This window comes from Microcaecilia unicolor, chromosome 1 (assembly GCF_901765095.1).
Source record: "Microcaecilia unicolor chromosome 1, aMicUni1.1, whole genome shotgun sequence".
In the NCBI taxonomy this organism is placed as follows: Eukaryota; Metazoa; Chordata; class Amphibia; order Gymnophiona; family Siphonopidae; genus Microcaecilia; species Microcaecilia unicolor.
In genome coordinates, this window is record NC_044031.1 from 650,053,954 (window position 1) to 650,076,667 (window position 22,714).

At 45.4% G+C, this 22,714-nt stretch overlaps 1 protein-coding gene across 2 annotated transcripts in view; it reads right to left on the minus strand.

The window, feature by feature from the left end:
* KDM2A (lysine demethylase 2A) overlaps positions 1–22,714 on the minus strand; it is a 380,937-nt gene that overhangs the window by 181,710 nt on the left and 176,513 nt on the right. The window lies entirely within an intron of this gene.

The following is a 22,714-nucleotide window of genomic DNA, read 5'->3' on the forward strand; positions in this document are numbered from 1 at the left end:
CGGCCTTTGTTATCCAGAAAATAGCATTTTCCTTGGACTATTGCCAGCGACCAAACTTGAGTCTTTTTCTGCCCTTGCATTTATCCCTTTATATTGTACCTCCAAGCATTTGTGCTCTTGAACAAACACAGAAAAATTCCACAGCAATCCCTCTTAGATTTAAAAGAAGTTATTATTAAAGAAAAAAATAAGTAAAATGTCCTCAGTTCATTCTGTCAAGGCGTGGGAGTCTGCATTCTCTCTGCCTGCAGCTTGGCAGACTCGTTCTGTGCTCTGTCTGCTCTGCTGCAGAAAACCCCTCCAGACTTCCTGTCTCTGACAATGCAATTGCAGTATCCTCACCCCTCCAGCATGCAGCTCCCAGCAGTGCTTTGCGAAGGAAGGGGAAATCACCCCAAAAAAAAAAAAAGTGCAGCATATGAAGCTATTATACTGCAGTCTTAGTTGGAGGGGGGGTGTTCCCAAGCCATACAAGCTACCATTGGTGGAGAATACTGCAGTAATGGAGATGCTCCACCTCAGGGCAGCTGTAATTGGATCCAGACACAGACATATCCCAGTTGAGAGAAAGAGGATGCTTCAGAATCAGAGCTTAACCTGTCACCAGGTCAGAAACAATACGAGCCCAGACAATACAGACCTGCACCAGAATCTATGAATATTCTTAATTATTGTCTTCTGTATCCTGTAATTCTATTTTCCAAATGCTCTTTCACCATTTTACAAATTACTTTGGCAACCCATATACAAATTGTCACACTAAGTTACTTGAATTCTTAATCCTTTTAGAATGCTGTGGGGTTAGCTATATCACCTTCAAACTAGTATTCTACTTTGCAACCTAGAGAACGGCATTGCTGATCTCTGTTTCTCTGCTGGTTGAATCTGTAAAATAAATTTTTTTTTGTGCAACACAACTTCAAACATATGTCATGCAAAGAGTTCCACACTTATCTCAGAAGCCGGCCAAAGTTTTTGATAAGTACGCTTGGCCTCAGACTCAGTCAAACTGAAATCCAGATGTTTTTGGAAAGTAGACTGTCTACTGCAAGTCAGTCACTATTTAGTTAATGAACACACATCAAAAGCCATTTAGACATTTGCTATGATTAAATATTTCTTTAGCAAACGGTAGCAATCATTTTTTATCTTGTGTCCTTTTTTTGGCTCTGCAAATATGGTAACCCTACATAAGATACTTTACTTTTTAATTATAAACTCTGAATAATATTTCATATACATTATCATTGCATGCTCACACATAAGGGAGATATTTATGGCTTTTTTTTGTTTTGATTCTTTAGTTTCGTCCTGCTCATGTGATTTTCCAATGAAACTGGAACCAGCCTCTACTAGGCTCCACTGAGGTGAGCTTTTTGTTTGCGACTATAAGTACCCTCCCTACTCCATGGTGTGTTAGGGGTCACGTCATACAGTGATGTGAAAATAGTATTTACTCCCTACTACTGGATGTGTGTCACACTGAACAGTTTCTGATCTTTAAAAAAAAAAAAAAAAGTAATATTAGACAAAGGGAACCTGAGTCAACATAACAGTTTTTAAATTACTTCATTTATTTAAGGAACAAAATTATCATCACCCACGTGAAAAGGTAACTGCCCCTAAACATAACTGGCTGTAATATTAGACAAAGTTGGTGCATTTTGTTTAAATATCAGAAACCAGTGCGACAAATAATGTGCAATAATAGGGGAAATCAGGAGGGGGCATATATTTTTTTCAGATCACTGTACGTTCCTTTTTTAAATTTTTTTTTATTAATTTTCTATAGGGAAACTGGCTTTATTAGATCACCTCATTTGTCTGCATCCTTTTCTTCATCCAATTTCATTCAAACTTCTGCCACAGAGTGTCCCCAAAACCCCAGCTCACACTAAGAATCCTTTCTTTCTTATATGAAATGATGAAGGCTAGTATCATTTGGTTGAAAATTCAGGCAGATCAGAACATACGGTAAAATTATGTATAATCATACCTGATAATTTTCTTTCCATTAATCATAGCTGATCAATCCATAGACTGGTGGGTTGTGTCCATCTACCAGCAGGTGGAGATAGAGAGCAAACTTTTGCCTCCCTATATGTGGTCATGTGCTGCCGGAAACTCCTCAGTATGTCGATATCAAAGCTCCATCCGCAGGACTCAGCACTTAGAGAATTACACCCACGAAGGGACACTCTGCCCAGCTCACCACCGCCGAAACGGGGGAGGGGAATTAACCCAGCTCATCCCCACACAAGTGGGGGAGGGGAATCCGTCCAGCTCATCCCCGCGGAGCGGGGGAGGGACACCACACCCGCCGATGCGGGGGGATCTGGCTTATCCTGCAACCGCAACCGCGGGAGGAGCTGACTGACCCTAACACCGCCGAAGCGGGAGGGGTACAAAGCTGCCCTACAGCCGCACGAAGCGGAAGGGAGTGCCGGCAGAATTTATGTCTCAATCCAGCCCCGTAAAACGGAGGGGAGAGGAATGCAGCAGCTCACTGTAACACAAACTCGTCTCAACTCTTGAAGAATCCAAGTGAAAGAAGAACTTGAACACGAAGTCCTCCTGAAGTAACTGAAGGCTAAACTGAACCTAAAATTCAACCAGAATATAAACAGTACAGATATCTGGGAGGGGCTATGGATTGATCAGCTATGATTAATGGAAAGAAAATTATCAGGTATGATTATACATAATTTTACCTTCCATATCATCAAGCTGATCAATCCATAGACTGGTGGGATGTACCGAAGCAGTACTCACCCAGGGCGGGACATAGAAATCCCTGACCTCAACACTGAAGCTCCAAACCGGGCCTCCGCCCGTGCATCCACAGTCAAACGGTAGTGCTTGGAGAATGTATGAGCCGAAGCCCACGTTGCCGCCTTGCATATCTCTTCCAAGGAGACGGATCCGGCCTCTGCCATCGAGGCCGCCTGAGCTCTCGTGGAGTGAGCCTTCAGCTGGATAGGCGGCACCTTCCCCGCGGCCACATAAGCCGCTGCAATGGCTTCCTTGACCCATCTTGCCACTGTAGGCTTAGCAGCCTGCAGACCCTTACGAGGACCTGCCAACAGGACAAACAGATGATCCGATTTCCGGAAATCATTGGTCACTTCCAAGTATCTGATGATGACTCGTCTCACATCCAGATATTCAAGAGCGGAGTACTCCTCTGGGTAGTCCTCCCTACGAAAGGAAGGGAGACAGAGCTGCTGATTCACATGGAAGCGAGAACCAATCTTGGGCAGGAAGGAAGGCACTGTGCGAATAGTCACTCCTGCCTCAGGAACTGCAGAAAAGGCTCTCGACATGAGAGCGCCTGGAGCTCGGAAACTCTTCTGGCTGAAGTGATAGCCACCAAAAAGACTGCTTTCAACGTCAGGTCTTTCAGAGATGCCCTCGACAAGGGTTCCAAAGGCGGCTTCTGCAATGCTCTTAGCACCAGGTTGAGATTCCACGCAGGCACCACTGAGTGCAGAGGAGGGCGCAGGTGATTAACTCCCTTGAGAAAGCGCACCACATCTGGCTGCGAAGCCAGGGAAGCACCCTTCAGGCGGCCCCTGAAGCAAGCCAGAGCCGCTACCTGGACTTTAAGGGAACTGAGCGACAGGCCTTTCTCCAGACCTTCTTGCAGTAACGCCAACACTGAAGAAATTGGAGCAGTGAAGGGAGAAAGTGAGCCTGCTTCACACCATGCTGCAAAGATACGCCAAACCCTGGCGTAAGCAGTAGAAGTAGAGCGCTTCCTCGCTCTCAGCATAGTGGCGATGACCTTGTTTGAGAAGCCCTTCTTCCTCAGACGCTGCCGCTCAATAGCCAGGCCGTAAGACCAAAGGGAGAGGGATCCTCCATCACCACGGGACCCTGATGTAACAGGCCCTGCTCCACTGACAGCCGCAGAGGATCGTCGACTGAGAGCCTGAACAAGTCCGCATACCAGGGACGTCTGGGCCAATCCGGACCCACCAGGATTACCCTGCCGGGATGCTTTGCCACCCGGCCTAGCACCCTGCCCAACATGGGCCAGGGCGGGAACACATAGAGGAGCTCTTGTGTCGGTCACTGTTGGAGAAGAGCATCTACTCCCAGGGATCGAGGGTCCCGTCCTCTGCTGAAAAAGCGCGGCACTTGGCAATTGGCCGATGACGCCATCAGATCTAGGCTCGGCTGGCCCCAGCGCTTCGTGATGTCCAAGAACGCCTGAGCAGATAGTTGCCACTCTCCGGGCTCCAAGGTATGGCGACTGAGAAAGTCCGCCTTGACATTCATGACTCCGGCAATGTGGGCCGCTGAAAGCTGCTCCAGGTTCGCTTCCGCCCACTGGCAAAGACTCATAGCCTCCTTGGCTAGAGGGGCGCTCTTGGTACCTCCCTGGCGGTTGATATAGGCCACAGCCGTGGCATTGACCGACAGGACCCGTACAGGCTTCAACACCAGTACCGGGATGAACTCCAATAACACCAACCGAATGGCTCTGAATTCCAGGAGGTTGATAGACCACTTGCCTCTGCAGGAGACTAGAGCCCCTGCGCTGTCCTTCCCAAGCAGTGGGCTCCCCAGCCCATCAAAGAGGCGTCTGTCGTGACGACAATCCACTCCGGGGTCACCAGAGGCAATCCTACAGACAACTTGTCTGTCTGCGTCCACCAGCTCAGCGCCTTGCGCACTGCTGGGTCCACGGGAAGGCGCACAGCATAATCCTCCGACATCGGAGTCCAGCGCAGCAGCAGAGATAGCTGTAGTGGTCTCATATGAGCCCTGGCCCAGGGCACTACTTCCATCGTGGCCGTCATAGAGCCCAACAGCTGCACGTAGTCCCAAGCCCGAATAGGAGAGGCTACTAGGAACTAGTCCACCTGAGCCTGAAGCTTGACAATCCGATTGTCTGGCAGGAACACTCTGCCCACTTGGGTGTCGAATCGAACTCCCAGATACTCCAGGGACTGAGTCGGGCGCAGCTGGCTCTTCTTCCAGTTGATGATCCATCCCAGGGAGCTCAAAAGAGCAACTACCCGGTCCATAGCTTTGTCGCACTCTGCATAAGAGGGGGCTCGGATCAACCAGTCGTCCAGATAAGGATGGACTTGTACTCCTTCCTTTAGCAGGAAGGCCGCTATGACCCCCATTACTTTGGAAAAGGTCCGCGGAGCAGTAGCCAACCCGAAAGGGAGGGCTCTGAACTGGAAGTGTCGTCTCAGGACTGTAAAACGCAGAAAGCGTTGGAGAGGAGGCCAGATGGGAATATGCAGGTACGCTTCCTGATGTCCAAGGAAGCCAAGAACTCTCCTGCCTTCACTGCCGCTATAACAGAGCGGAGAGTCTCCATGCGAAAGTGCCTCACTTTCCAGGCCCGATTGACCCCTTTGAGGCCGAGGATAGGCCGGACAGAACCTCCTTTCTTTGGAACCACAAAGTAAATGGAGTAACGTCCCTTGCCAATCTGATTTTTTTGGCACCGGAACGACCGCACCCAGGCGGATCAGGTTGTCCAAGGTCTGCTGCACTACCACAGCTTGACCGGAGACTTGCAGGGAGAGAGTACAAACCCGTCTCTTAAGGGTTGGCAGAACTCTAGCTTGTAGCCGTCTCTGATGACTTCCAGCACCCACGCGTCTGAAGTTATAGTGGTCCACATCGCCCAGAAACGAGGACAGCCGTCCTCCAATCTGCACTGGGGCGTGGACCAAGGCCCCGTCATTGGGTACGAGACCCTGGGGGAGGACCGGAGGGAGCACCTCCGGGACGGCGGTCTCTGCGAAAGGAATGCTGCTTGGGGGAGAAATTCCTCTTGAAGGAAGAGGGGGCAGAGGAACCCAACTTGCCCGGGCGGTACCGACGGGCTTCCTGCAACCGTCCTCTGGAGGTACCGGGACGAGTACTAACCCGAGCCCTGACCTCTGGTAATTTCTTGCCCTTAGACGTGCCGAGATCGGTCACGATTTTGTCCAGCTCGACCCCAAAGAGCAGCTTGCCTTTAAAAGGCAATCTAGCCAGGCGGGATTTAGAGGCGTGGTCAGCAGACCAATGTTTCCGCCAAAGCCACCGCCGCGCAGAGACTGTCTGAGCCATGCCTTTAGCTGAGGCTCTCCAGACATCATACAGCAAGTCTGCCAAATAGGCTAAGCCCGATTCCAGGGCCGGCCATCAGCCCTCAAGGAATGATCCGAGGGGGAAGCCCGCTGCACCATAGTCCGGCACGCCCTGGCCACATAGGAGCCGCAAACTGAGGCCTGCAAACTTAAAGCAGCTGCCCCAAAGGACGACCTTAAGGCCGCCTCCAATCTTCTGTCTTGGGCGTCCTTTAGGGCCGTGCCACCTTCCACCGGCAACGCCGTTTTCTTAGTCACCGCAGTGATTAAAGAATCCACGGTAGGCCACAGATAGGCCTCACGTTCACTCACAGCCAAAGGATAGAGGCGGGACATAGCCCTAGCCACTTTAAGGCTCGTTTCCGGGACATCCCATTGAGCCGCAATTAAGGTGTGCATGGCATCATGCACGTGGAAGGTTCTAGGCGGGCGCTTCGTCCCCAGCATAATGGCAGAGCCAACAGGGGCTGAGGGAGAGACGTCCTCCGGAGAGGAAATCTTCAAAGTGTCCATGGCCTGTAACAACAGGTTGGGCAAATCCTCTGGGCTAAAAAGCCGCGCTGCAGAGGGGTCATCCGCTCCATCCGAGCGGGGATCTATCTCCTCCAAGGAATCCGCAAAGGATCGTTGGGAGACCTCAGACACGCTGCCCTCATCTACATCGGAGGAGACCAAAGTCCTCCAAGGCCTGGAAATCAACCCGAGGGCGTTTACCTCTGGGAACCTCAACCTCTTTATCAGAAGAGGGAGCAGGGGCAGCGTTTTGCATGAGGAAAGCCTGATGCAGCAGCAAAACAAACTCGGGGGAGAAACCCCCCAGACTGTGCACTTCCGCAGCCTGGGCAACAGCCCTAGACGCACTCTCAACCGGCGCTCGCACTAGCGGGGGAGAGACATGCTGCGCATCCAAAATGGCGTCCGGCGCGAAACTCCGTGAAGGAGCCGCGCGGGAAGAACGGCGCTTAACTTTAGCCGCTTTGTGCCGTCGCCCAAATTAAGGGCGTTCATGGCATTAATGTCTCCAACCTCAAGGGCGGCCCACGAAGAAGCCGTCCGAGCCGCGTGGCCGGCCAAGATGGCGGAGGCGAGGAGCGGGGGATGGGCGTTTATGGCGGGAAAAAACCGCCACGCCGGAGGAACGACCGGGACATTCATCGGTCACTAAACTATCACCCATCAAGGGCGAATCAGGTTGTAAAACCCCCGCATCCCCTCTAGAAGCGCTCCAGCGATCCGGGGAGCGACCCTTTGCGCCCTCGCCCTCCGACGCCATTGCCACGAGGAGAAGAATCGGGGAACCCCCTGCCCGCTATAAAAAGGTAAAATTACCTGCTTGCCGCTCCGAGCTGTAACGAACTGGTGTCCCAGTGAGTAGCTGCAACGAACGTTTAAAGAAACGTCGAATTAAACGCCTTTAAAGACGTTTAAAATTTTTTTTTTTTTTTTAAACGGAGCCAGCGGGAGGGGGGAGAAAAGGAGGGACCTGGCACCACCAGGTTTGCACTTGCTCAAAAGAGCCCTCAACCCCAGGCCTCAACAAAACCTAAGGATTAGGCTTGGAGGCCTAGCCAGAGCTGCTGCTGTGTGTGACCACCACCTGCTGAGATAGAGAACATACAGAGGAGTTTCCGGCAGCACATGACCACATATAGGGAGGCAAAAGTTTGCTCTCTATCTCCACCTGCTGGTAGATGGACACAACCCACCAGTCTATGGATTGATCAGCTTGATGATATGGAAAAGGATATTATCAAGCAGCTTTACATATGCCCTGCCACTGGTGCATACTAAACATCTTTAAAGCAAGTTAGCATTGGTTAATGTCTATGGTCACCAGCTGATTCCATTTCTTACTTATATCTTTTAGCTAAAATCCAGGGCTGGCTTTAAGCAGGGATGGCAGGGGTGGCCACACAGGGTCCCTTCAAACCTAGCCACAAAACTTGTGGCTGAGCAAAAGTTACAGCTTCATTTCCCTTTCCATCTCTCTCCCTCCCCCTTGTTAATCGTGCTCCTAAGCACCAACGCTCTGTATTCCTCCCATCACCCCACTGGCCAGCTCTTACATCTTCCCTTTGGTTTTGTGCTTCTCAGAGGAAAAACACCATTTTAGTCCCTTTTCGGCTTCACCTCTTCATACTTCCAGGCAGAGATAGGGAACCAAACTGGTCCGCACAGGGCCCTACAATTGCTAAGACCAGCCTTGCTTAAATCTATCTCCAATTCTCAATGATGTACTAAAACACAAATTCATGTAACAAATGCTGTCATAACCACATGCAAATTTCTACATTAAAAGGTGGAAACTAGGTAGTACAAAACGTCCATACATTTCCTCTATTGCTATATTCTTTTAGGATGCCGCTGATAACTTTACAAGAGTGCTAAGTATTACATTCCTTGCCCTTCTAACTATAAGATTGGAAAGTTTTTGAGATCTTTCTCATTTCTTATTTTCTAACCTAATATTAATTCTCACCCCTCCTGACCCTTCCCTGCCTTCTTACGTGTTCATTCATGCATGTAATGTCTCCAGGACCTGTTTCAGTTCTTCCTTAATCCTCAACTTTGTTTGCACTAAGAGCTTTATGACCCTATGAGGCATATTTTCAAAGCACTTAGCCTTCCAAAGTTCCATAGTAGATGACGGCAGAAAAAGACCTGCACGGTCCATCCAGTCTGCCCAACAAGATAAACTCATATGTGCCACTTTTTGTGTATACCTTACCTTGATTTGTACCTGTCTTTTTCAGGGCACAGACCGTATAAGTCTGCCCAGCACTATCCCCGCCTCCCACCACCGGTTCTGGCACAGACCGTATAAGTCCGCCCAACACTATCCTCGCCTCCCAACCACCACCGGCTCTGGCACAGACCGTATAAGTCTGCCCAGCACTATCCACCTATGTCATCCAACTTCCACTTTTTTAAAATTTACACAGCCAGTCCTCTTTTTGTACTTCTAGGTTTAGTGAACCATTCTGCTCCCCTGAGATGTCAGAAGCTAAGCTAGATTGAAACAAGGCCTAGCCAGAATCTGGATGTAAAGCCTTCAAGGAACATCATGGCAGAAATTCAGAGCAAGGAAAATGGCACTATATAAAGAATGTGAAGCCACCCATATAAAATGGAATACTAAAATAGTGTGTGCTCTGCATCAAAAGCTTTATGAGATTTAGAAATCTGAACATGTACAGTGCTTTGGAAGTCTTTGCAACCCTTGTATTCTTTTCACATTGTTTAAAAAATAACATTTAAAATGCATTAAAAGTGTTTGTTTCACTGAACTACACAACATAGGTTATACTTTCAATGTGAAAGAATAAGTGTACAAATTTTAAAAAGTAACAATACTTGATGGATGCATTTTTTGCAGCAACAGTTATGACAGGTTTAAGAGTTTTACACAGCAGGACAATGCAGTTTTCCCCCCAGTTTTCTTTGCAGAATAGTTCAAGCTCTTATGCCAGGTGGGGACCATCTGTGGACTTCACTCTTTAGGCCTTACTACAGATTTCCTATTGTATTCAAGTCTGGGCCAATCATGGGCATTCACTTTCTTCTTACTGAGCCACTCAATTTTTGTTTTTGCTTTATGAGTAGGATCAATATCCTGCTGAAAGGTGAAATCTCCCCAGTCCCAGGTCTACAGCGGACTGAAGCAGGTTTACTGCAGGATCTACCATACATCTTCACAAACCTACCCAGTCTCCAGTGCTGCAAAGCACCCCCACCCCAACATAATGCTGCCACCAACATGCTATTCTATAGGGCAGTTTCCTAACTTCTTCAAGCCAAGTACCCCACTAAGTTAAACAATTTCAACTGTTCTAATCATGTTGGTTCCAGTATTTGTTTTGTGCTTTCCTGTCTTCTCTTAATTCTCTCACCAGGGTCTCTTGTCCATTTGACATTTCTTCACTCTCCGTGTCCATCATCCATCTCTCTTTTCTGTGTCCTTATTTTTCCCCATATTCATCATCTTTGTCTTTCCTATGCCCAACATCTCCTCTGTGTCTGTGTGTGTCCTTCCCTAGCCATGCAGCATCTTCATGTGTCTGTCTCTCTCCCTCAAGCCATGCAGTTGGTGCTGAGAAAGGACCTGCTGAGCGAAGGAAAACTTCACTGGAGTATCTTACCTGATGGAAATTACATTCAAACTTGGGAAAAGGTAAATTTGAGGTTAAATAGGTAGTTTCATTGTCTTTTATTTAAATTACCCTGCTTATTTAGCAAAGTTAGCTTAGACAATAGTGTAGCATTTAAAGTCTCGGTTATGGTTTTATATAAAACTAGTAAAAAAGGCCCGTTTCTGACACAAATGAAATGGGCACTAGCAAGGTTTTCCTCGGAGTGTGTATGTTTGAGAGAGAGTGTGTGTGAGAGATGGAGTGTGTGTGTCATAGAATGAGAGAGAGACAGAGACAGTGTGTGTGTGTGTGAGAGAGAGTGTGTGAGAGTCAGTGTGTGTAACAGAGAGAGAGAGTGTAATAGACAGGGAGTGTGTCAGAGAGAGTGTATGTGAGAGACAGTGAGTGAGTGTGAGCCCCCACCCCCCTCTCAAAGGGTCCCCCCTCCCCACCCCCACCTCTCTGGTCTCAGGACTCCCTCCCCACCTCCCTCTCCCCTGCCTCCAGCCATCCATGTCCAGCGACCCTCCTCTCCCCCTGACCCCCCTGCAGGTACCCATGTCCAGTGACCCTCCCCTCCCCCCTCCAGCTACCCATGTCCAGCGACCTTCCCCTCCCCCCCAGCGCATCACCCAAGCCCCCCCCCCCCCCCCGGCACATCAAACACCCCCTTCCCCCGGCGCATCAAACCCCATCACCACCCTCAGATGCCAGTAGTAACATTGTCTGGCCGCTGCTGCTTCTCCTGTTGAGCAGCAGCATTCGCTACAAAAAGAAAAGAAGCGATAAATGTTTTTAAACCCAGCCCAAACCATTCGCAAATGCCCGAGTCAACGCAATCTCTGCAGCCGCTCCTCCTGTCGCCTATGGCATCACTGCGCTCCTCCGGGGTCTTACTCCAGGGGCAGTGACGTGGAGGCGAGAGGAGGAGCGGCTGCAGAGACTGCGTTGTAAGACTTGGGCATCTGCAAATGATTTGGGCTGGGTTTAAAAACATTTATTGCTTCTTTTTTTTTTGTAGTGGCCGCTGCTGCTCAACAGGAGAAGCAGCAGCGGCCAGACATCGTTACTACTGGCATCTGCGGGTGGCGATGGGGTTTGATGCGCCGGGGGGGGGGGGCGGGTTTCTGTTGTGCCGTGCTTGTAGTTTTTTGATGCGCCGCTCCCTGCCACTTGCTCTGAAGTGGCAGGGAGTGGCACACTGACAGCTGATTCCCAGGCACGCTCCTCGTGTTTCCCTACTCCTCCTCCTGCCTGGGACTCAGCTGTTAGTGACGTCATCCTGGCTACGGAGCCTAGCTCAGCAACTCCAGGAGCCACGGACACAGGCAGTCCCACATTAGAACATTGGTGGTGAGAATTATATAGGAAGTGTTTTAGAATCTAGTGTAGTATTTTACAGATTAGCATAAAATCAGTTTAGAGCACAGATACCAGTTGAGGGAAGCCTATGTTTAGTGTTTAACATTGGTTTAGAGTACAGCACAGTCACTAAAATGAATAGGAAAAACTATAAGCCAAGGTAGGGTCACATTTGTGTTTGTTTGAAATTATTTGCTAGTGAGTGAAAGCAACCCTATAGAGAACATTTTTGCAAAGGTCTTCCTGTTATGATGGAAAACAGAAACTGATATATTGTTCAGTTACCTGTCATTTAAACAATAATGACTGATTACAGAGGAAAGTTGAAAGGGCGGCCTAAGTGCAGTGTGAATCATCAAGGAGATGTTAGCTGACATTGCTTTAGAAACACAGCTACATAAAGTTAACCAGAGCTCAACTGCTGCTAGTTCTGTAGAGGTGCTGAGAAGGACCTAATATGGGGAAGAAAATTTCACTGGAGTATCTTAACTGCTGGAAATTGTATTCAAACTTAGGAAAAAATAAATAGCTCATTTCAATTTTTTTAATTTTTTTTATTTCTGCTTATTTAGCAAAGTCAGTTTAGACAATAGTGTAGCCTTTAAAGTCTGTGCTAGGGTTTTATATAAAACTAGTAAGAAAAGGCCCTTTCTGACACAAATGAAACAGGCGCTAGCAAGGTTTTCCTCGGAGTGTGTATGTTTGAGAGAGTGACTCTGTGAGAGACAGTGAATGTGCGTGTGTGTGACAGAGAGAGAGAGTGAGACTGGGTGCGAGTGTGTGTGTGAGAATGCGAGTGTGTGCCAGGGGCCCCCCCCCCCTCCCTCCCTCCCAGGTCCAGGATCGTCATCCCTACCTTCCTCCTTCCCTCCCTTCCAGTTCCAGACCCCCTCCCTATGAATTTGAAAAGTCATCTTCACTGCCAGGGTTTGCTGTTTCAACACTCAGCTGTGAGCATTCCAAGAGGGAAGATGGGCGGAGCCCAAATGAATGATAGCCCTGTCCAGAGGTTGCTCCAATTGGAGCAGAACTTGGGGGTGGTTCTTGTACCGCGCGACACGCAGGCAGGCAGAAAGTTTGTTGCCAGGTGGTTGGATGTGTGTTTCCTTCCTGTATCTCATGGTGGTGCTCTGTGACTGGGCGCGCGGGCAGACACGATTCGGGCAGCTGCTGCGAGTCACGCGCTGAGAGTTGTTCTTCCCGCCCAGGCTGGGAGTGTGTGAGAACCGTGGCGGCATCTGGTTCCCGCTCCCTGTCAGCTGTTGTATCTGGCAAAGATGGATGCTGGTCTGGAGAAGGAGTGCAGCGCGCTGGGGGGGCTCTTCCAGACTATCGTCAACGACATGAAGGTAAGGGGAGCTGCCGCGCCTTTTCCCCTGCATCCGATTGTGTGGTGAGACTGATGTTGACGTCATAATGCGTTTGCTGACGTCAGCCTGTGTTACAGAGCCTAATAGACCAACTCTGAAGATGTCAAGAACACAGGCAGCAAGACCAATAGAATGTTGGAGGAGAGAATTATTATATAGGATGTAGTTTAGAGTCTAGTGTAATGTTTTACATTGCATTTTAGAGTTTAGCATAAATCAATTTAGAGCACAGATACCAGTTAAGGGAAGCCAGTGTTAGTGGCAATATCATTCATGCCAACCTGGGTGAGCAGCACAGAATAATAGTCATTAGTCCTGATGGGTCTCAACAAGATCTCCGTAACATCTTGAATTTTGGCACCTGGCAGACAACACACCTCCCGGGACATCACCCGCTGTTTCCCTGACTGCAAGTGAAGAAAAGCCAGGTGAGGGGCCACATCCTTGTGCATCTTGCTGGCAGCTGTTGCAAGTTCTGCCCACCCCCTCATGATGTAACTCTTGTTTTGGAGAGGCAGGACCAGAAAGAATCACCAGTGGCAGGCCTATGGCCCTGTGCCTGGTTTCAGTTGGCTTGCTTCAGGGAAGAAGCGGGTAAAGGGAATGGGTAAGTGGCAGAGAGGGAAAGGATACAGTTTCTCTTTCCTGTTGCTGCTGCACACACAGGATGACAGTGGCCCAGCAGGCAATTAAGTGACAGCAGGGAGGGGAAGGCAGTGGTTGGGCGCCAGGTGCCACGTACTCCCTGCTGATGTCTCACTAACTCCCTGGGGTACGCACACCTCCTGCTGAGAACCTATGCTATTGGGATGGTGTTTAGGAAGGTGTTGAGATGTGTTTCACACCACATATTTAGTATTATGACCAGAAAGTTCTATTTTAGCCTCATCGGATCCCATAACATTTCACCACACAGTGTCCTGTTTTTTGTTTTTTTTTTGAAACATTATGCAGCACATCATATAGCTTTTCTTCAAGCAATGGTTTCCTTCTTACTTCATAGTAACCTTCTTCAGCAGTTTCCTTAACCCACAACTACTGATTAGCCTCATCAAGTCAGTATCTTAGTGGTGCTAAACTGTTTCTACTTTTACAATGATGGTCTTCACAGTGCCACAAGGGACATCCAAATATACTAAAATTTTCTATTATCTTCTCCCAATATGTACCAAGTTCTTTTAGCAGCTCAGTGTTTAGCAAGTTTAGACCTTTTCTTCAAATTCACTTCATATGACAAAAAATTGCTGGATTCTTCATCCAGGAGTATTCAAATCAGCTCAGCTACTGTGACTCGAGTCAGGTGGGCTCTATTTAAATTTATGGGCCTTAAGATAATTTTTAAAATAAAGGTTAATTTGGGTTCCCATTTAAAGGGAATGAAGACTCAAGACAAACAAAAATTCTTGACTGCCTAATTGACTTAAAATATTGCTATAATTGTTTTGTTTTCGTATTGAGAGGATAATCTGTTGAGTAGATCAGTGAAAAACTCTTACTTTGATACATTTTGAAAAGTTTTTTTTAGACCATTTACAAAACTCATATCCTAACAAATCACCATGAGTCAAGGCAGAGTACAGTAAGAGTAAACAATCCTATATAATAAAACGCACCTCCAACATTCTGAAGCTGACTGCATGGCTGATGCATTCCTGCTCTCTGTATCCATCTCCTGAATTGACATCACGTACTTCCGGGTTTGTCACAAGCAGAAGTGACCAACCACACGAGGTTTCTCGGCTTCAGAATGTTGGAGGTGCATTCTATTAAATAGGATTGGTCAGTTCCTTGAAGCACAGCCAGAGCTCAGCGTCCTGCACAGTAACGCTCAGACACCAGAGAGAGAGGGGGGGGCCTGACACCAGCGAGGGGGGGAGGTATCTCTGTCACACACACTCTCTCTCTCTCACAGTCAATGTCTTTTTCTCTCTCACTCTCATACACTGTCTCTCACACACACTATGTCTCACACTGTATTACATTCACTATGTGTCACACAGTCACTCACACACTCTCTTGGTCTCATACACTCAGTCTCACAGTCTGTGTCTCACACACACTGTATCTGTGTGAAACACACTCTCTCTCCCACACTGTGTCTCACATACGCACTTGCACATACACTCTCTCTCACAGACACACTCACACCCAGACTCACTCTCTCACACACACTCGCACATTCACTCTCTCTCTCACACACAGTCACTCTCACATACACTCTCTCAAACATACACACTCTAAGGAAAACCTTGCTAGCGCCCATTTCATGTGTGTCAGAAATGGGCCTTTTTTACTAGTAAAAACATAATACATAAACTTAGAAGATAAAAGACAACAGAACATGAAAGAGCATAAAAACTTTTAAAAAGTGCTATATAATCTAGAAGAGAGAGAATAATGCATAAGATTGCAAATCAAATTTCAAATGAAAGACATTCTAGAACAAGTCATCTCATGAGCCAGAGGAAAAATATTTTCACAGAAAGGTAGGTGGAAGCATAAGCATCCTTCCAGGGTGAAAGGCAGCAACTAAAATAAATTATGATGGTATGGAATAAGCATTGATGCTTAATTGTTGAAAGTACACAGAGCAACAAACATGACCATGTGGCACACATTCAGAGCACCATAACTTTCTGATTTTTAACTAGTGTTGGGGCTTCTGGAATGAATGGCAAAGGTGTTAATATGAAATGTTCGCAGAAACAGGCAACCATATGACTGGGTTTACCTGGCAGGCTGCAATGGTAGAAGCAACCAACAGCTGGGTCTGTCTGGTAGACTACACAGAGAACCTAAGAGGCTCACTGGTATTAGTAGCTATCTATGAACTTAATTGCTGGCTCTGTTCAGAATGCTGCAAGTTCAGTAACAGCTAGTGGAAATATAGGTGTTCAAGAGCTATTTGTCAGACGATGTAGGGGACCAAGCAGGCTGGATGTTTGGGCCACAGCCAAGCTAGTACTTAGGATATTTAGATTACAGAGTTTTGGTGCTGGTTCTCAGCATCCACTTTACTCATATCTAAGTGAAAATCCTGTATGTTCCTTTACATATCATCTTGGTAAAGGAAGAGGACAAGAGTCCTTGAGGAGAAATCTTGCAGGTAGTCCGTTAGGGCTTATTCTTACTGTGGCCAGAATAACCAGGCAGAGTAGATGAATCATATGATCTTTTTATGCTATCATCCACTATGTTATTAGGTAAAAGGCTGGTTATTCTCAAGATTTACCACTCAATCGCCTCACTGAATTTCAGACTCAGAGACCAGACATTTGGGCTCATTTGACCTAGGACAAACAAGTATTGTTCACCTTCCAAGACTTGCATCAGATGGAACCTCTGCTAAGCATAAACAAAAGAATTCCAAATGTACAACATTTCAAGGGACTGTATTTCAATTATTGTGTAGTTCCAAAGAGGCCAAGTGCTTTGTAGTTAGTCCTACACTTAAAATGCCTATATGAGTTTGTTGAATAAAGTGTTTTTAAAAAGAAAACAGATATAATAGTGGAGGCTATAAATAGGGAGCACAAACATTTACCCATGACCTGAAATATGCCTATCGCCACACTGTCACAGAATCTCGTTTAAAAGTAGATCAGTTGCAGCTGTAAATTTCAAGTGAGAATCTAAAGAATTTAACCCATGTTCCAAAATTGATCTAACAGTTCTTGAAAAGATTTCCAACTCAGGAAAATATCAATGAATTGTCTCCAGACATGTTTGAAACACTTGGAAAGATAAATAACCTCAAGAACAGTTAAACCAAATTGGAACATGGCTAAATTCTTTGGATTCTCAATTGAAATTTATAGTTACCACCGATTTATACAGAACAGCCTTTTTGATACTTCTATGTTTAAAATGGATATGAAACTTGTTACCACAGTTTATAGAAAATTTACAGCAGGACATTAGGGGAAGATTTCCTCCACCCCCCCCCCCCCCCCCCCCGAAATGGGCAAGAGAGGGGCATTGCTTCTTCCAAGGATGCCATGGCTGGCATCAACACTTGTAAAACTGTTCTAGACGAACTTGCACCAATTACAAATTCCAACCAAAAAAAGAAGTTATCTCCATGGTTTAGCAAAGACCTCTTACAAATGAAACGTAAATGTAGAAGACAAGGAAGAATTTGGATCGAAAACAAATCCAAAGGACTAACTGGAAAAAAAAACTCCTAAAAACATACAAGGGCATGATTATCAAAGCAAAAACCATTTACTATTCAAAGCTTATATATAAGCAAAAAAAAAGTTAATCCACAAAAACTTTACACTAGTAAATAAGCTATTTAATACTCAACCTGTAACTACTACAAATGAACCTACTTCAACAGCTGATCAATTGGCATATTTCGAGCAGAAAATAACTAAAATCAGACAAGAACTAAATAACTCCCTATCATCAATAGATCATTTTCTTAATCTACATGATCCTTTGTCACTATGCTCCCAAGCAGACAGAATCTGGTCGGCCTTTCACCCATTTACAACTGATCAAGTCAAATGCACGCTTCACAAATATGCTAAATCACAATGCCTACTTGATAACTGCCCTAATTACCTTCTCAAATCAGTCCCTAATTTATTCAAAAGTTATTTGCACTCAAACATAACTTTAATGCTATCTCAAGGTCCTATTCCCCCCTCCCTCAAAACACAGCAGCCAGGCTTATATTTGGAAAATCACATTCTGAAAGCGCCAAACCCCTCTGAGAAAAACTACACTGGCTCCCAATCAAAGAACGTATCACTTTTAAAATCTGCACGCTGGTTCATAAAATTATCTACGGCGCAGCCCCAGAATACATGACAGACCTCACAGACCTGCCAACCAGAAACGCAACAAGATCAGCACGAACATACCTAAATCTTCACTACCCAAGCAGCAAAGGACTCAAATACAAATGAACGTACGCATCCAGCTTTTCCTATTTAAGCGCACAACTATGGAATGCATTGCCAAAAATAGTAAAAACAACGTATGACCACCTAAATTTCTGCAAAGAACTAAAAAGAACCGACCCAACATAAAAGCCTGAGCACCTGCAACACAACAAAACCAAAAATTGTAATGGACACTCCCAACTTCCCTCTTCCTTCCTAAGTTCCCCTAATATAACTACCTTACATGAACCTATTTTACTACAACACCACCTGTATTTGTTCATTCCAGAACTGGCGAACGCCACTACGATAATATGCAAGCCACACTGAGCCTGCAAATAGGGAGGAAAATGTGGGATACAAATGTAACAAATAAACTTAATTTTGACTCCCATACTGAAGAATACCCAAACCAGCCTAAATGTAGACTAACTACAGACTAGTGGCTTCGATCCCATTATTGATAAAGGTAATGGAGAGGTTAGTCACGCACCAACTAATGGACTATCTCCAACTTCACTCCATTTTACATAGCTCACAATCGGTTTTAGGCCTTCTCACAGTATTGAAACTGTTCTCACCACCCTCTTAGCTAAATTGAGATGAGAACTTAGCTTTGGTAATAAAATATTAATACTTCAGTTTGATATGTCCAGTGTCTGACACTGTTGATCATAATATCCTTCTAAACATCCTTGACCATTATGGAATCTGTGGAGCTGTGTTATAATGGTTCTCAGGCTTCCTAAGGTCTAGATCATACCAAGTGAAACAATCAGGTACAATTTCATCAGTATGGTTCCCTGTTTGTGGAGTGCCCCAGGATTCTCCATTGTCCCCAATCCTATTTAACATCATGTTGATTTCATTATGCAATTTACTGGTGAAAATTTGTATCCCAACATTCATTTATGCAGACAATGTTACCATCTATATTCCATTCACTAAAGAAATAAATAAAATTACTCATTTCATTACATTAGGTATCTCTCTAATGGAATCTTGGGTACCCAATTTCAACTTAAAACTCAACACTGATAAAACTAAATTCTTAATAGTTACTCATCTCCATCACGCTATAAATCTTAAATCATTTACCACTGAGAACATCACATATCCCCTTGACTCAAATATGAGAAAATCTTAGGAGTCACAATTGACCAATTCCTCATTCCAGATAATCAAATTTCCAAAATTGTCTCGTGTCTTCAATTCACTATGGAAATTGAGGAGACTAAGACCATTCTTCGCAAAATCAGTCAGTCTTAATAAAATTTGATTACTGCTACTCTAATTACACAGGACTTAAAGGGGATCTCCTCAAAAAACTACAAACGCTCAAAACACTGCTACACGTCTCATTCAGACTAACATGCTCCACCAAAGCAACTCCCCCCCCCTCCAGTATGATTTGCATTGGCTGCCAATAAAAATAGAATATTACTCAAGCTATGTACCTTTATTCACAAAATTTTGTACGGTTCGGCCCCAATATACATGAACAACCTCACTGAAGTACCTTCGCGTAATGCCTCTAAATATTCTAGAGAATATTTTACCTTACGTTTCCCGAATTATAAGAAAGTAATCTACAAAACAATCCATACTGCTAACTTTTCATATCAAGGAACTAAAATTTGGAACTCCCCACCTAAAACCATCAAATGCACTAATGATTATTTGCTATTCCAAAGTCTATTGAAAACTCACTACTTCAGTCTAGCCTTTAAGGAAATAAACACTCTTCTCAAATAAACTCATGGCATTAATTTTTACCTCATCCCATCTCCCACTACTCCTGTCTATCCCAGTTAAATCTAGCCCTTTACCTTTTTCCTCCATATTTCAATTATCTAGCTTAAATCATTAAGTATTTAATTACATCTGTTCCTAACTCAAGTTTTACTGGTTTAACATTATATGGTGTATTTAACTTTCTGTTAATATATTTTGAACATGTTCACGCTTTTCTAATTGTTATGTAAGCCACATTAAACTTGAGCTTTACTCAGGCTAATGTGGGATATAAATGTCAAATAAAATTGATGCCCTCAGAACCTCTGCACTGCGCTAATCCAAGATCCATTTCAACTCCTCCTGTAGCATGGCCCAAAACTTTTGAACAGAGGCAGGCATTGGTTCAGTGACAGCCTGCGTAGAAGCTGGTGCCAAATCAGAAGGCTGGTCTCAGAGTAGGAGACTGACACATCTGCACCAACTCCATGGATAGGGAGTGGCCCTCACGGCACTGATGATTCTCGGGTATCAGGATTGCTGTTGACCTGGGGCTCCTGGCACTGTGCTTCGAAGGGGACAGATGTCAGTGTTCTTTTGTCTTTGCTTGACATCGAGGTCTCTCGGTGTCGATGAAGATGATGTCAAATCCAGGTGTATCCTCAGTGATGGGTCTGATGAAGACTGGCCCGATGGAGCTCTACTGGTGTCCGATGTCGAGGAAGGAGGAGACCACCTCAATGCCGGTGCACCCCCAGTGTTCGATAATTCTCATGCCGATATCAATGGATTAGTCTTAGAAGTACTAAAACCCCTCCGAAGAGACACCACCTTGTAAGTGGTGGAGGGGCTTCCGTGTTTCAATGACTCAGAGGGCTATGCTGTAGGATTACCCATATCAGACAGGCCTCTGAGGAGAAACCAGACAAAGAGTGTCCCAACCTGGAGGATCCAAGATGGCGCTGAGGGAGGACGTACGCTAGTTGAGTTCCCGTTTTACACCAGAATGCCTGAAGAAGATGGCGCGGTCCCCAGAGAATGGGGAAGAGAAAAGGCAAAGCCGTGGTGCTGTCCTCCTCGAACACGGCTGAGGTTCCCACCACTTCTCAGTCTATTTTGGAGAGATTCGGGGTCATAACGTCGGAATATCGGTTCTTGCTTCAGGGAACAGCAAGGCTTTATTGCCGAATTTCAGTGACGGGAGTGACTTTGAGTCCCCCTGTTGGCACGACTCCTCCAAGACCTGGAAATAGTAATGCTTCGCTATGGAGGTCAATAATGGAAATGCCCGAAGTGGGTTAGGATTTTCACGTGACCCGAGGAGGTCCTGGCCCAGCATCGACTCGGATAATAAACCAACTGGGGGATTGGAGAGTGAGCTCTTCCCCCCGAAGATATCTGGAGCGGTTTCTGTGGAGAAATTGGACTTGGTGAAGCCAATAATGTCGTAATGGACGTACTATAGGAACTGCAGCAGAATGTGAATAACTCTCGTCTTCAGATGTTTAAAATTTTTCACTCTGTGAGTTAAAGAATTTATATTAATACTTATCTAATAAAGTGGAAGTCCAAGATATAGAAATAGAGACTTTGATTACGGAAATGGCTTCTCTATGAAAATCAGATAATTTGGTAATGAAGAATAGTTATCTTTCTTGTAAAAAATTGGAATTTCTGGAGAACCAATTAAGGGAAAATAACTTGAGAATGATAAATTTACCTATAATATCCTATATATAAGCTACTGAATTCTTGAAGAAATATTTCTCTGATACTTTGCTAATACCTTCTGATAGCCACCTTTTGATGACAAATTATATTTCCTTTAAAATTTTCTTTATCAGAGAAAAGAGATGTAAGTTTAACTGACATTTTGGAAAATTCAGAAGTTATAGATAGAGTTATATTATTAGTGACTTTTGTCTTTGATTTAGATAGGAACAATGTTTTGAAATTGTATTTCCGATACATGGTTGATAGTTTTTTGGGTTCAAAGATGCATATATATTTCCTGACACATCAAGGGAATCGCAGACTGGGAGGTGTGAAGTCTTGGCTTTTAAGCCAGGAATCACTGCCCTAGGTGGGACCTTCCTAGCGCGATTCCCTTGTAAGTGTTTTTTTCCTTATTACTTATTTGTTTGAACCTAAGAGATTATAAGAGTTGTGGAAACAGATGAAGAATCCTCTGCAGCAACTTCCTTCAGTTACCACTGTACCGGTTGCAATAACCGATTAACCTTCCTCCCGCAGAAAATGTGAAGTGTAAGATTAACCATTTTGAGTTTTTCTTATTTTCTTTAAGATTGTTTTCCTGATCTTGGATCTTCCAATTTTGGACAATTATGTAAATATATATTGTTGAGAGAAAATGTTTTCCTTTTTATATTAATTTCTGTATTTCCTTACATTTATGTGATAAATGTGAATGTAATTAAGTAAAATGATAAATAAAAAAATATATAAAGAAGTACTAAAATGTTTCTTATGCAGGGCCTCTTTGCCTTTTTTTTTTTTTTTAGTTCTTCAGCATTTTAAAACACAGAATAAAGTTACAGGCCTCATGGTCAGGGGCTAGGCAATACAGACATCAGTTATGGGGTCAGTCCTAGAAATAGTGAATGATACATACCTGTAGCAGGTGTTCTCCGAGGACAGCAGGCTGATTGTTCTCACGACTGGGTGACGTCCGCGTCAGCCCCCACCAACCGGAAGAAGCTTCGCGGGCGGTCCGCACGCAGGGCACGCCCACCGCGCATGCGCGGCCGTCTTCCCGCCCGTGCGTGACCGTTCCCACCAGTTGAAAGACAAGCAAAAACTATGAAACGCAACTCCAAAGGGGAGGAGGGAGGGCAGGTGAGAACAATCAGCCTGCTGTCCTCGGAGAACACCTGCTACAAGGTATGTATCATTCACTTTCTCCGAGGACAAGCAGGCTGCTTGTTCTCACGACTGGGGTATCCCTAGCTCTCAGGCTCACTCAAAACAAGAACCCAGGTCAATTGAACCTCGCAACGGCGAGGGAACAACAGAAAATTGACCTATGAAGAACAACTAACTGAGAGTGCAGCCTGATCAGAAGAAATTCGGGTCCTGGAGGGTGGAGTTGGATTTACACCCCAAAC